The sequence below is a fragment of the Ursus americanus genome, chromosome 9 (assembly GCF_024610735.1).
Source record: "Ursus americanus isolate L20-20 chromosome 9, mUrsAme1.1.p, whole genome shotgun sequence".
In the NCBI taxonomy this organism is placed as follows: domain Eukaryota; kingdom Metazoa; phylum Chordata; class Mammalia; order Carnivora; family Ursidae; genus Ursus; species Ursus americanus.
Window position 1 is genome coordinate 1858025 of NC_142135.1, and position 10312 is coordinate 1868336.

At 67.8% G+C, this 10312-nt stretch overlaps 1 protein-coding gene across 6 annotated transcripts in view; it reads right to left on the reverse strand.

The window, feature by feature from the left end:
• The window catches only part of ADGRB1 (adhesion G protein-coupled receptor B1), a 79985-nt gene extending 70384 nt beyond the window's left edge, over window positions 1-9601 (reverse strand). For 4 of the 6 annotated variants that reach the window (XM_087864551.1, XM_087864550.1, XM_087864549.1 and 1 more), the window contains exon 1: window positions 9390-9601. The gene's annotated coding sequence lies outside the window, so the exon portion shown is untranslated. The remainder of the gene's footprint in view (window positions 1-9389) is intronic. The other 2 variants (XM_087864552.1, XM_045778057.2) reach the window with 1 other exon arrangement.
• Window positions 9602-10312: the final 711 nt, after the last annotated feature.

Below are 10312 nucleotides of genomic sequence, written 5' to 3' on the forward strand. Positions count from 1 at the left end.
TCAGGCAGAGCTCAGAGCCCCCTCAGGCAGCTGCAGCCCAGGACCGAGGCTCAGGAGCAAGGCTTCACAGACTCCTGGGGCCAGGAGATAGCCTAGAAGGGCCCAGCCATGGGTTCTCAAACAGCGTGCCTGGGAGCTCTGGGGTTCGCCACAAGGCCACCAGGGAGCCAGGGTCCAGAGGGAAGCAACAGGGCTCAGGTCACATCTTGGACTTGAACTGCTCCACAGCCTGGACGTTGGGGAAGGCTCTGCAGGCCGGAAGGCTGTCCCAGCTGCGAGTCTGAGAGCCATAGCACCGACCCGGCCTGGCTTCTGCTGGCTGGGTCACAGGGCGGAGCTGGGCAGGAGGCCCCTGACCTGCCAATGGGCACTCACCTCCTACCTCCCAGGCCCTTCCAGCGAGACGAGGCCTCCTCCATCCCCATTAGCCACCTACCTGACCCCCCAACAAGACCGTGGATCAACGGCCCAGAGGCCCCTCTGAGCCTTCCTGCGCCAAGGCGGCCTCAGGCAGGCAGAGAGCTGGGCAGGCTTGGGGCACACGGGTGTCAGGCCCCAGCTCATACGGCCGCGGGGGAGGCTAAGTGGAGTCTATCCGAGGCCAGCGGGAATGGTGCTGAGACAGGGTGGGGGCACACAGGGGTGCTCCTGACCGCCCTGGTGCTCGGGGTGGCGTCCTGGAGGGAACAGTGTCCAGGTCGGGTCCCAGGATGAGTGGGGGCAGGGCTGAACCGATCTTCATGCTGGGATCTCTCTGACGGCTGGGGGCAGGTGCCAGCAGGGAGAGCGAGGAAGTGGCCTGCGTGGGATCTGGGCCGCGGGGAACCGGGGTCACAGAGACGACGATGGGTGATGGGGCCTCACAGAGGTGGGGGGTAGATGTGTACGCACATATGTGTCGGAATACGCCTATGTGTGGGCACAGACGTGTGTGTATGTGTGTGTGTGTGCGTGTACACACACAGATCTGTGCACACACGCACACATGCCGCATGCTTGCACAAGGTCACACAGCAAGAGGAGAGCCGGGCTCAGCATGTGCTCCCTGGGATGTGAAGGTCAGCCTGATGCACACCAGGGCTGGGACAGGAGGGGACCTGGAGGGGACCGCTTAGGGAGAGACCAATGGCCAGGCCAGAGCCCTGAGGAGCGGGAGGGCCGGGCCCGGTGTAAGGCCGGCTCCATGCCAGGTGCAGGGCCAGTCGGCAGCTCCCGCAGCACCTGCCCCGGGGCGCCCCGAGCCGGCTCAGGCCCCTCCCTCGGCCACATCCAGCACGCAGGCCTCCACAGCTGTCAGAGCTCTCTGAGCCTGCCGGCCCAGGGTGAGGGGCTGGAGGGGGCTCCGCTCTGCCCCTGGTGCTGGGCTCCAGTGTGGCCACCGTCAGTCCTTTCCACGAGCCCTCACAGGGGACTGTCTCCTGCCCACACACAGGTCACTGGTCTGGTCATTGGTCCTCCAGATCCCGGACTGGGTCACTGCAGCTTTTGTCACCCACTGTCCCTCTTGGGCTCCTAAGGACGGTGACCATTAGCACCCGAGCCTCTTTGGGTGCTGACCTCTCCATCACCCTCTCAGGGCCAAACTGCCTGTGCTATCAGGAAGGTCTTCCTGGTGTCCAGCCCCGAGGCCCCCAGCCAGCTTCAGCCCCACCTCTGCTGCAAGGCCTCCCAGAGCCTACGCGGTGGCTTGGGGGGAGGGCAAGGGAGCCCTGCAAGTGTCTGAGCGGGGTCGCAGGGCAGAGGCCACTGGAATGGGACGGGGGACCGAGAGAACTGGCCATGCCAGGCCGGGATAGGAAGCTGGGAGTCAGGGTGGGAGGACTGGTGAGAGTGACTGTCATTTCCTGAGCACCACGGGGACCCCCTTGTTCAATCTCACGACACCCCCGTGAGGTAGGAGCAGAATCAAGCCTGCAGCGAGGCTCCCAGGGCCACCGTCAGCCCCACCTTCCACACTGTCCCAGAGGCATCCATGCACGTGTAGGCCATCTGTGCCCCCACCCTGACATCAGAAGCCCCGGGTGCCTCGGTTTCCCCGCCATATGAGGGCCTGGGCTGGACGCTGCCCCTGCGGGCTCCATGATCCTCCAGCCTCACTTGGTCTGTCCGACCCTCCTCCCCAGACTCAGCACCCTCCCCCGCCAGGCCAAGTGCACACGCATAGACCCACCTCAGGCCCGCCTCCGCATCCCCTCCCCACCCACCCCAGGCCGCCAATGGCATCCCCAGATGCCAGCCACAAAAGGCACTCTGTTGTCCTGCCCGGCTCCCTGAACAGTGCCTGCCTGTGTGTCCTGGGAAGAGGCTGCACGGGGGGGAGGGGTGGCGTGGGCACCCTCAGCACCAACGATAGCCCAGGGGCTGGCGGGTGGGCAGGGACCGGGAGAGCAAGCAGGAGAGGCCGTCCAGGGACGCACAACCACCCCCGCTAACGGCAGCTTGTCCTCCCTGCCCGGGGGGGTCCTATGAGCCCCCACACATCCCTCCTGGGCCGTGCCAGTTCAGGCAGCCCAGTCCTGGGGAGGCAGTGTCTGGTCTGGTGGGGGCAGAGGGGAGCTGCTGATGCCGAGCCAGGACAACCCAGGACGAGGAGGGGCCAGGAGAGGTCAGGCAGGCCTCTCTCCATGAGCACAGAAGCAGGTGGTGTGTGAGAACTTGCCCCCCACCCCACAGCCACCAGCTGCTCCCACTCCCAGCCTGTGCGAACCAGGCTCCCGGTGAACCCCCCAGCTGACCTGTGGGGTATCCCAAGCCTGCCCTGAGGAGCCTCCAGGCCGGGCCCCTGAGAGGCCCACCACATCACCATGCCTGCCAGCCCCAGCCCCTCAGGAAGCCTCCTTCCCTTGCCCACCCGCCTGGGCACAGGGGCCGTGGGAGGGGGGTACTGGCTGGAAGCCAGGCAGAACTGTGCAAGAGAGGACAGGAAGCCCCCTTCCCCACCCGAAGGTCCGCTTCTGGAAGGGGCCCATCCTGTGCTGGCTCTGCTCCGGGCCACCCCATACAGACCCTTACCTGCATCCCCACCCACAGAGGGCAAGGTGGCCTTCACCTCTATTTCACAAAGAAGGTGACAGACCCCCCGCCTCAGTAGTCAGGAGAGAGAGACTATCACCCTGCATCCCACCCCACTGCCCCAGGTCCCCCAGCCCGGAGCCAGGGGCCAGCTCTCCGATGGGCCTCACAACACCTCCACTTGCCCAGAATCCCATCACCCCAAACCACTCGCAGGCCTCGAAGACACGCCGTGCACTCAAGCTCCTGGCTTTGCTTCCACTCTGCCCCTCCTGGGCTGTCCCCGCTGCTCCTGCCTGGCAAACACTTTCTTGTCCTTCAGGGCACGGGACAAGGGCCTGCCCCAGGAAGCCGTACCTGCGCCCGCCAGGCCCTCCCAGCAGCGGAGGTGTCCTGCATCCCCACACATGCACGTGGCCTCGCACACATGCACACGCGTGCACTTGTGTGTGCATGCACACATGCACGTGTGGGGTCACGCACACCCGGTGCCTGTGTGCACACATGCACACGCGTGCGCACAGACTGGCTCTCTGCGGAGCATCCTAAGTGGGGACAGGGACAGCATCTGTCCCAGGGCTAGGGGACGGAGGACAGGGACTCTCATGAGTGTGACAGATGTCACTGTGCTCTCTCCTCTCTGTGTTGGCCAGCTCAGTGCCTGGAGTGAGCCCCTGAACTCCGAGATGGACACAGGCTCTGCTGCCCTGTCCACCCAGCTGCTGGCTTGTGAGTGGTGCCCATATCCATATGCCCACACCAGGATCTGTGTTCCCCAGGTCCCCAGGAGAATGGGCTTGTCCAAGGTCACTTGCCCAAGGTCTCATGGAGAGGGCCAGGGGACAGCAGAAAGGTCAGAAGAAGTGGTCAGGAAGGGGCCGGGGACAGGCTCAGGTTGTGGGGCTGTCCTAGGCAGAATGTGCTAAGGTCCCAGTGGCACCCCGGGCAGGCCTGGCTGGGTAGAGATGGCAGAGGTCCTGACAGCGTGTGGCAGGGGTGAGTAGAGACTGGCACTTAGCCGGCAACTGCTTCATGGAATCGAGGTCCTCTGGCTCCCAGAGTCCCCTGCACCTCCTCCAGCAGCACCCCCAACTGCAGCAAGACTGACCTCCCCCCCAAGAGATGCAGGGCAGGCGTCCTGACCCAGTGCTCGGAGGCGCAAAGGCTCCCCCAGCTGGAGGCTGCACCCAGGGCCTCCACTGTCACCCACAGGGTGACCTCTGCCCTCTGTGGGAGGCAGCCTAAGAGAAGGACAGACAGAGCGACAGGGGTGTGGGCTCCAGGCTACAACCACTGCTCCCTTCCCCCAGCTCTGGAGGGAGACAGGGACAAGCAGACCCGGCGCCCCAGAGCAGGACCATGGGGGCCACAGATGGACAGGCTGGGATGATGAGGAGGGCGTGTGGGCGCAGGGCACGCATGTACACACGTGTGCGTGCAGTGTATGAGGGAGTGTGTGCCCTAGGACGAGCGTGTATGGGGCTTTGTGCAGGGGAGGGAGCGTGTACACTTGCAGTTTGAGTGAGTTGCTGGGGGGCAGGCGTGCGAGTGTGCGTGCACACGTATGGGTGTGCCAGTGCGCGTGCTCTTCTCCAGAGGAAGGCTTCCGGACGTGCCCCCTGCGAGGCGGGGCCCAGGGACAGGTCAAGGCTCGTCTGGGCCCAGGCTGGGAGCAGGGGCAGCGGGCAGCAGAGGGCACTCTCTCCCGCCTACTGATTCCCTCTCCTTCCATGCGTTCCCCAGGGCACTGGATGTCACCCCCCCAGCCAGATCAGGACCTTACCAAGACCTGCCCTTGGCAGCCCCAACCTCAGCCATGCCCTTTGCAGGTCCCGGCACTCTGGGGCAGAGGGCGGCAGGGCTCCTGGCCCTGAGTCACCGAGTCTTGGAGAAGCGGCAGGTCCAAAGTCACCTTGCCAGCAGGAGGGATCTTGGGGCCATCAACTCCCATGCAGGCTCGGGGCTTAACAGGGGACCCCAAGCTGGGGGAGGCTCCTCAAGGACCCGAGCCCAGGGCTCTGCATGCAGCCGCTTCTGCCGGTCTTGGGGCTCCTGGCTGAGACCAGCCTCTGGGGGGAGGGGCTCAAGTTCCTGCCCCTGCAGCTGTGCCCACGGAGATACTCCCATCTGAGACCCCTTCCCAGCCTCAAGCAACACCTCACCCTGGGACGTGTGCGTGCACAGCGGGGCCCAGGCCCCAGGGCAGTGGTATTCTCTGGGCTTCTTTTCTTTATGGGACACGCACACTGTATTGTGCGTCCGCCCTGCTGCACGAGGATCTCGGGTAGGTCAGGGAGGGGGCATTTCGTCCTGATGAATGGAGTCTGCAGTGCAGCACGGCTGTGGGCATGGCAGCCCCGGTCACTAGCTGTGTGTTCCGTCTCCTGTGACCCGCGGTCTGCAGGGGCGCCCGCCATTGCTTTGGCGTGTCCATCAAGCCAAATCCCCAGCCCCATCTAAGATCCCCTTGGTCCTCCCCCAGCTCCCAGGAAGCAGCCCAAAGCCTCCAGGGCTCAGGTCGTGCCCCACTCTCTCTGAAGCCCCTGCCTGCCGTTCATCCTCCTTTCCAAGTCCTGTCCATTCCTCACAGCTGTCCTGTCGTCTGCCACAGGGCCTTTGCACGGCCGTTCCCCTCCCTTCACCACACCCACCCACCCCTTCTGTGGGCAGCCGTCCCTTCCTGGAGGAAGCCTCCGTGGGAGCCCCATATCTGGACCCCTGCAGGCTGGCCGCTATCCTCCACCTCTCCATTCACAGAGCTTGTCAGAGTGTCAAGTCCCATCCTCCCGTCAGCCTTCACACTGGAGACGTGGGGGTGCGACCACGCTCTCCCCATGGCCTTCACTGCGCCCCCAGTGCGAGTGTATACACGTGGGCACTCCCAGGTTTAGTGTGTGTGTGCCGCGGACTGTGCACAGGGGACCCGGCCGTGTGTTTACCCGGAAGTCACCGCTCTGTCCCGTGGCGCAGCTGCCGCCAAGGCGGCCAGAGGCGGGAGGACTCCAGAGGACAATGGGCGAGTGTGGGTTCGCTGGCACAAACGGGGTTAACAAAACCCTCCAGGCTCGGGGTCTTCACGGGGCTCAGAGACAGCTTGAGTCCCAGGGTCCACCTCCTGCACACCGTGCAGACACAGGACCTGCCCAAGGGTAAAACGCGGCTCAACTCAACCGCCATCCGGGGCGCACACTCCCAGGAGACCCGCACCGCGCCACGCACACGGATGTGACAGTGTGCGTGCCTGCACACACATGCCGGCAGCGTGCGTGCCACACACGTACACAAACACGCGCGCTCACGCCTGTCACAGTGCACAAGGCCCCGAGGGCCAGGCGGGCCGACAGACAGGTGACGGGGCCTGGCTGAGACGCCAGCGACCGGCCCGGCCGGCAGCAGAGGCCCTGGCGGGAGGGCGGGGCGGCCGGGGGCTGCCCAGGATGGGGCGGGCGCGGGCGGGCGCGGAGGAGACGGAAGGGGCGGGCAGGCCGGCGGGCGGGCGCGGGCGCCCTCTCCCGGCCGCCCGGGGCAGCGCGCCGCCCTCTGCCACTGCCACTGCCACCGCCACCGCAGCCCCGCGCCGGCCGCCGGGGCCCCAGCCCCGCGGTGTCCCCAGGGGGCGGACTCGGGTCCTCGGACCCGCTCTGGGAGGCGGGGCCAGGCGGGCGGGCCAGGGGGGCGAGGGCGCCACGCGAGGCTCCCCGCGTTCGGCCGCCCGCCCGGGCCTGCCGGGGCTGCCCGTGGCCAGGCCTCGCAGCCGAGTGTCTGCAGGCGCGCAGCTGCTTCGGGACCTGGCCGGCCCGGACGCCGCAGACCCAGCATGCTGCGGGCCCAGCACGTTGGATCGCGGGACGAGCACCGAGGCCTGGGCTGGAAGGGCTCCGAGAGCATAACCCGCTCTCCCATTGCATGGACGCAGCCACCGAGGCCCGAGGGGGGCCGGAGCCTGCGGCCGAGGGAAGGGACTTCGAGGGCTCGGCAACTTAGCTGGGTTCCTCCCCGCCCGGGGTCCGCGGTGTCCGGCGTGAGGCCGAGGGCGATGAATCGCCTTGTGTCCGCCCCCGCGCGGGAGCGCGGCTGGGACAAGAGCCCTTCTCCCGGATCGGAGGCAGCAAACTCCCGGTTCGAGCCCCGCGCGCCGTGCCCGTCCGCAGAGTCGCGCGCCGCCGGGGCGCATTCCCGCCGGCCTACGGCTCGGCCCCCAGCCGCCGGGGCTCCCGGGCTCCCGGGCCGTCCCCCGCCCCCCAGATCCAGGCGCAACAAGTCTGAAAGCAGCGCCGAGAAGCAGCGAGCGAGCCGGGAAGGAAGGCGCCGGGCTCCGCGCGGGGCGCTCCGGGATTCCCGAATGCGCGCAACGTCCGCCTCCAGGGACCGGGCGCGGGTGGCGGGTGCTCGGGTGACTCGGCGGGCGGCCCACATCCCCTCCCTAGGCTGCGACTTTGCGCGGGCGGGGGCGCGCCCAAGAGCCCCCGCCCCCTCCGCCTGCTTGACCTTGCCAGGGTACTCAAAGCCGGACCCGGCGGCACCCGGCGCCCGGACGCAGAGTTTCTCTGTCGCCTGCGGTCGGGGAGGGAGCGGCTCCCTCCCTCGACCTCCCTCTTTGCCTCCGCGGCTGCGGGGGTCGTCGGGGAATGGAAGGCTTCAGGGTTCTAGGAGACGCCATGACCGCTTCTCCAGACCCCAAACCCATATACCACCTCCCGGACACGAAAAGGGACCCCAGCCTCCGGTTCCCCCCACTCCACCGCCCGCGCGGCCGGTGCTTGGAGGGGGCGTGTGTTTGTGTCTGTGGGGGAGGGCACCAAGGGTCTCCTTGGGTCCCGAGGGTGGGGTGGGAGCGCAGCCCTCCCAGCCACCTCCCCAACACGTACGCCAAAAGGCTCCTCTAGGGCGGGGGTGCGCGCCCCCTGCCCACCCACGCGCCTTCACGCCTTTCAACTCCTCCCGAGTTGCCGCTAAGGAATCCCTGCCCCAGACCCGGGGGAATGGGACGTGATGGGGAGCGCGCCGAGCGGAAGGGTGCTAAGGAGGGGTGGGTTAAGGCTCGTCAGGTCCCAGCCTGGGTCCTTGCGCTCCAAGAAACTTGGAAGCCCAAAATGAAAGTGGGAAGGGTAAGGTGCCCAGCTGGCTGGGGCCTGGCTGCCAGGCTGGGCGCTCTCTCGGAGCTGCCTGGGAAGTGACCCAGCAGGAGCCGGCGAGGCTCGGCGGAGGGACCGGGGCTCGGAGCTGCAGCCCCGGACTAGCTCTCCCGGCCGCCTGGCTCCGCGGCGGTTCTCCTCTGCGCCGCCCGCTCCGAGGCAGGCCCGAGGCGCTCTCTGCCCTGCCTAGGGGGTCACGGGGACCCGGGGACCCGGGGAGAGGGCTCCTGGCTGGGCCCAGAGCCCCAGACTCCTCGGGAGGGGGACAATGCTCATTCCTCGAGGCAGCTACGCGCGGCTCCCAGAGAGCGCAGCGGCGGCGAAGGGCCGGCGGCCTCTGCCCGCTGGGGATGGGGACCGAGGAGTGCCCGGCGCCTGGCCTCGATGCTTCGCGCGGAGAGGGCTCAGGGCCGACCCAAAGTTCGGAGCGGCTTATCCGCGCGGCCTGTCCGAGCAAGTGGAAAAGAAGACGAGAATGCAACGAGCCAGGTCGTTTGTGTGTGGGGGTGGTGGGGGAGCCCTAGGGTGGCCCTCCGCCGATTCGGGGGAAGAGAACCTCCGGCGGTCACCAAAGCCAGTGCCGGGTCTATGGGTGAGGGCTGAGGGGGGGGACCGGAGGTTTCTCGTGCCCGCCCAGGGGCTCTGCGTGGGGGGGAGGACATCTCCGGCCCCTACAATGTCTGTAGGGGGCTCTGAGTGTGATGAAGGGAAGGGGAACACACTGGGGTGTCTCTCCTCAACCTACCTGGGTCTATGTGTGGCTGTAGGGGTCACATCTGGGGCTCCCAAAGACCCCTGCCAGCATCTGTGTGTGTTGGGGACACAACGGGAACGCCTTCTCCAGCCTGCCCTGGGTCTGTGCATGTGATGGGGAGGGGATGCCTTCCACAGCCCAGCCTGCCAGCCTGGCCGGGCTGCGTGTGTGGACTGGGGGGAGGTGAGCAGTGCCGAGGAGCCTCTACCATACCACGTCCAGGGTCGCCCCCTCCTCAGTTCGCCCGGTGCGGGCGCTCAGAGACCTGCCGGATTCCGCGGCTGCCGCCGGAGGAGGCAGGGGGCTGGGTGGGGGGGTGGGGGGGGTCCAAACTCCCGAGCTCCGAGCGCAAACCTCGGAGCTGCGAAGCCCCAAACGGCGAAGTTAGGAAGTCCGGGCGCCCGCCCCTCCCCCGACCCCCTCCCACCCTCGCTGCGCCCCTCTCGTCGCGCCCCCAGCCCCCAGTTCCCGGCCAGAGCCTTCCTTACCTTCCCCAGCAGCGGCGGCCCCGCCGGCGAAGACTTGATCCGGCGAGTTGCAAATCCCCAGGAGCGCCCCGCGTCGCCGGCGGCCAAGCCGGGCGCCCGACCCGAGGGGGGGGGGGCTCCTCCTGCCGCCGCCGCCCCCGGCCCGCTCCAGGCCAAGCCGGACGCACCCCGGGGTGCCCCAGCCGGCTCACGCAGGCCCCCTCCCCTCCCCCCGCCTGCTGGAGCCCCCCAGGCGCCGGGGGGTCCGGATGCCCGGGCTGCAGGCGATGCGGGGCGCGCGGGCCCGGGCCCGGCCAGGACGCGGCGCGGCCGCCTGTGCTCCCGGCTCGCCGGCTCCGCGCTCGCTCCGCCGGGGCCGCCGCCAACGCCGCGCCCGCCGCCGCCGCCTGCGCCCGCCGCTCCCTCTCCGGCCGCCGCCGCTCCGCTCCTCTCGCCTGCCCCGCTCTTCTCGCCTTTTTTCCCCTTCCTGAGGGGGGGGGCGAGCCGAGCCGAGCCGGGGGCGGGGCGGCGAGGGGAGGAGGAGGAGGAGGCCGAGGACGGGGAGAAGGAGGAGGAGAGAGGCGAGCTGCTTCCCCCCACCGGGCTGCCGGCGCTCCCCAATCTCTCGCTCTCTGAAACTGGATCCCGAATCGGGAGCCAGAGACTGCATTACGGATTACATCAGGCTTTATAGAGCTTCCAGATCACACATTAGAGGGGAGCGCGAGCGGGGGGCGGGGTATGGGGGAGGGGAGAGAGATAAGGGGGGGTATGGATAAAATGCATACGCGCACACCAAGGAAAGCCCAGCTCCTGCCCCATGCAGCACGAAAGCCAAGAGTTGGGTCTCTGCTCTCTGTCTCTTCCAGGAGCCTGGGAGTAGCTGCCCACTGGCTGGTTGGTGGATGGATGGATGGATGGATGGATGGATGGATGGATGGATG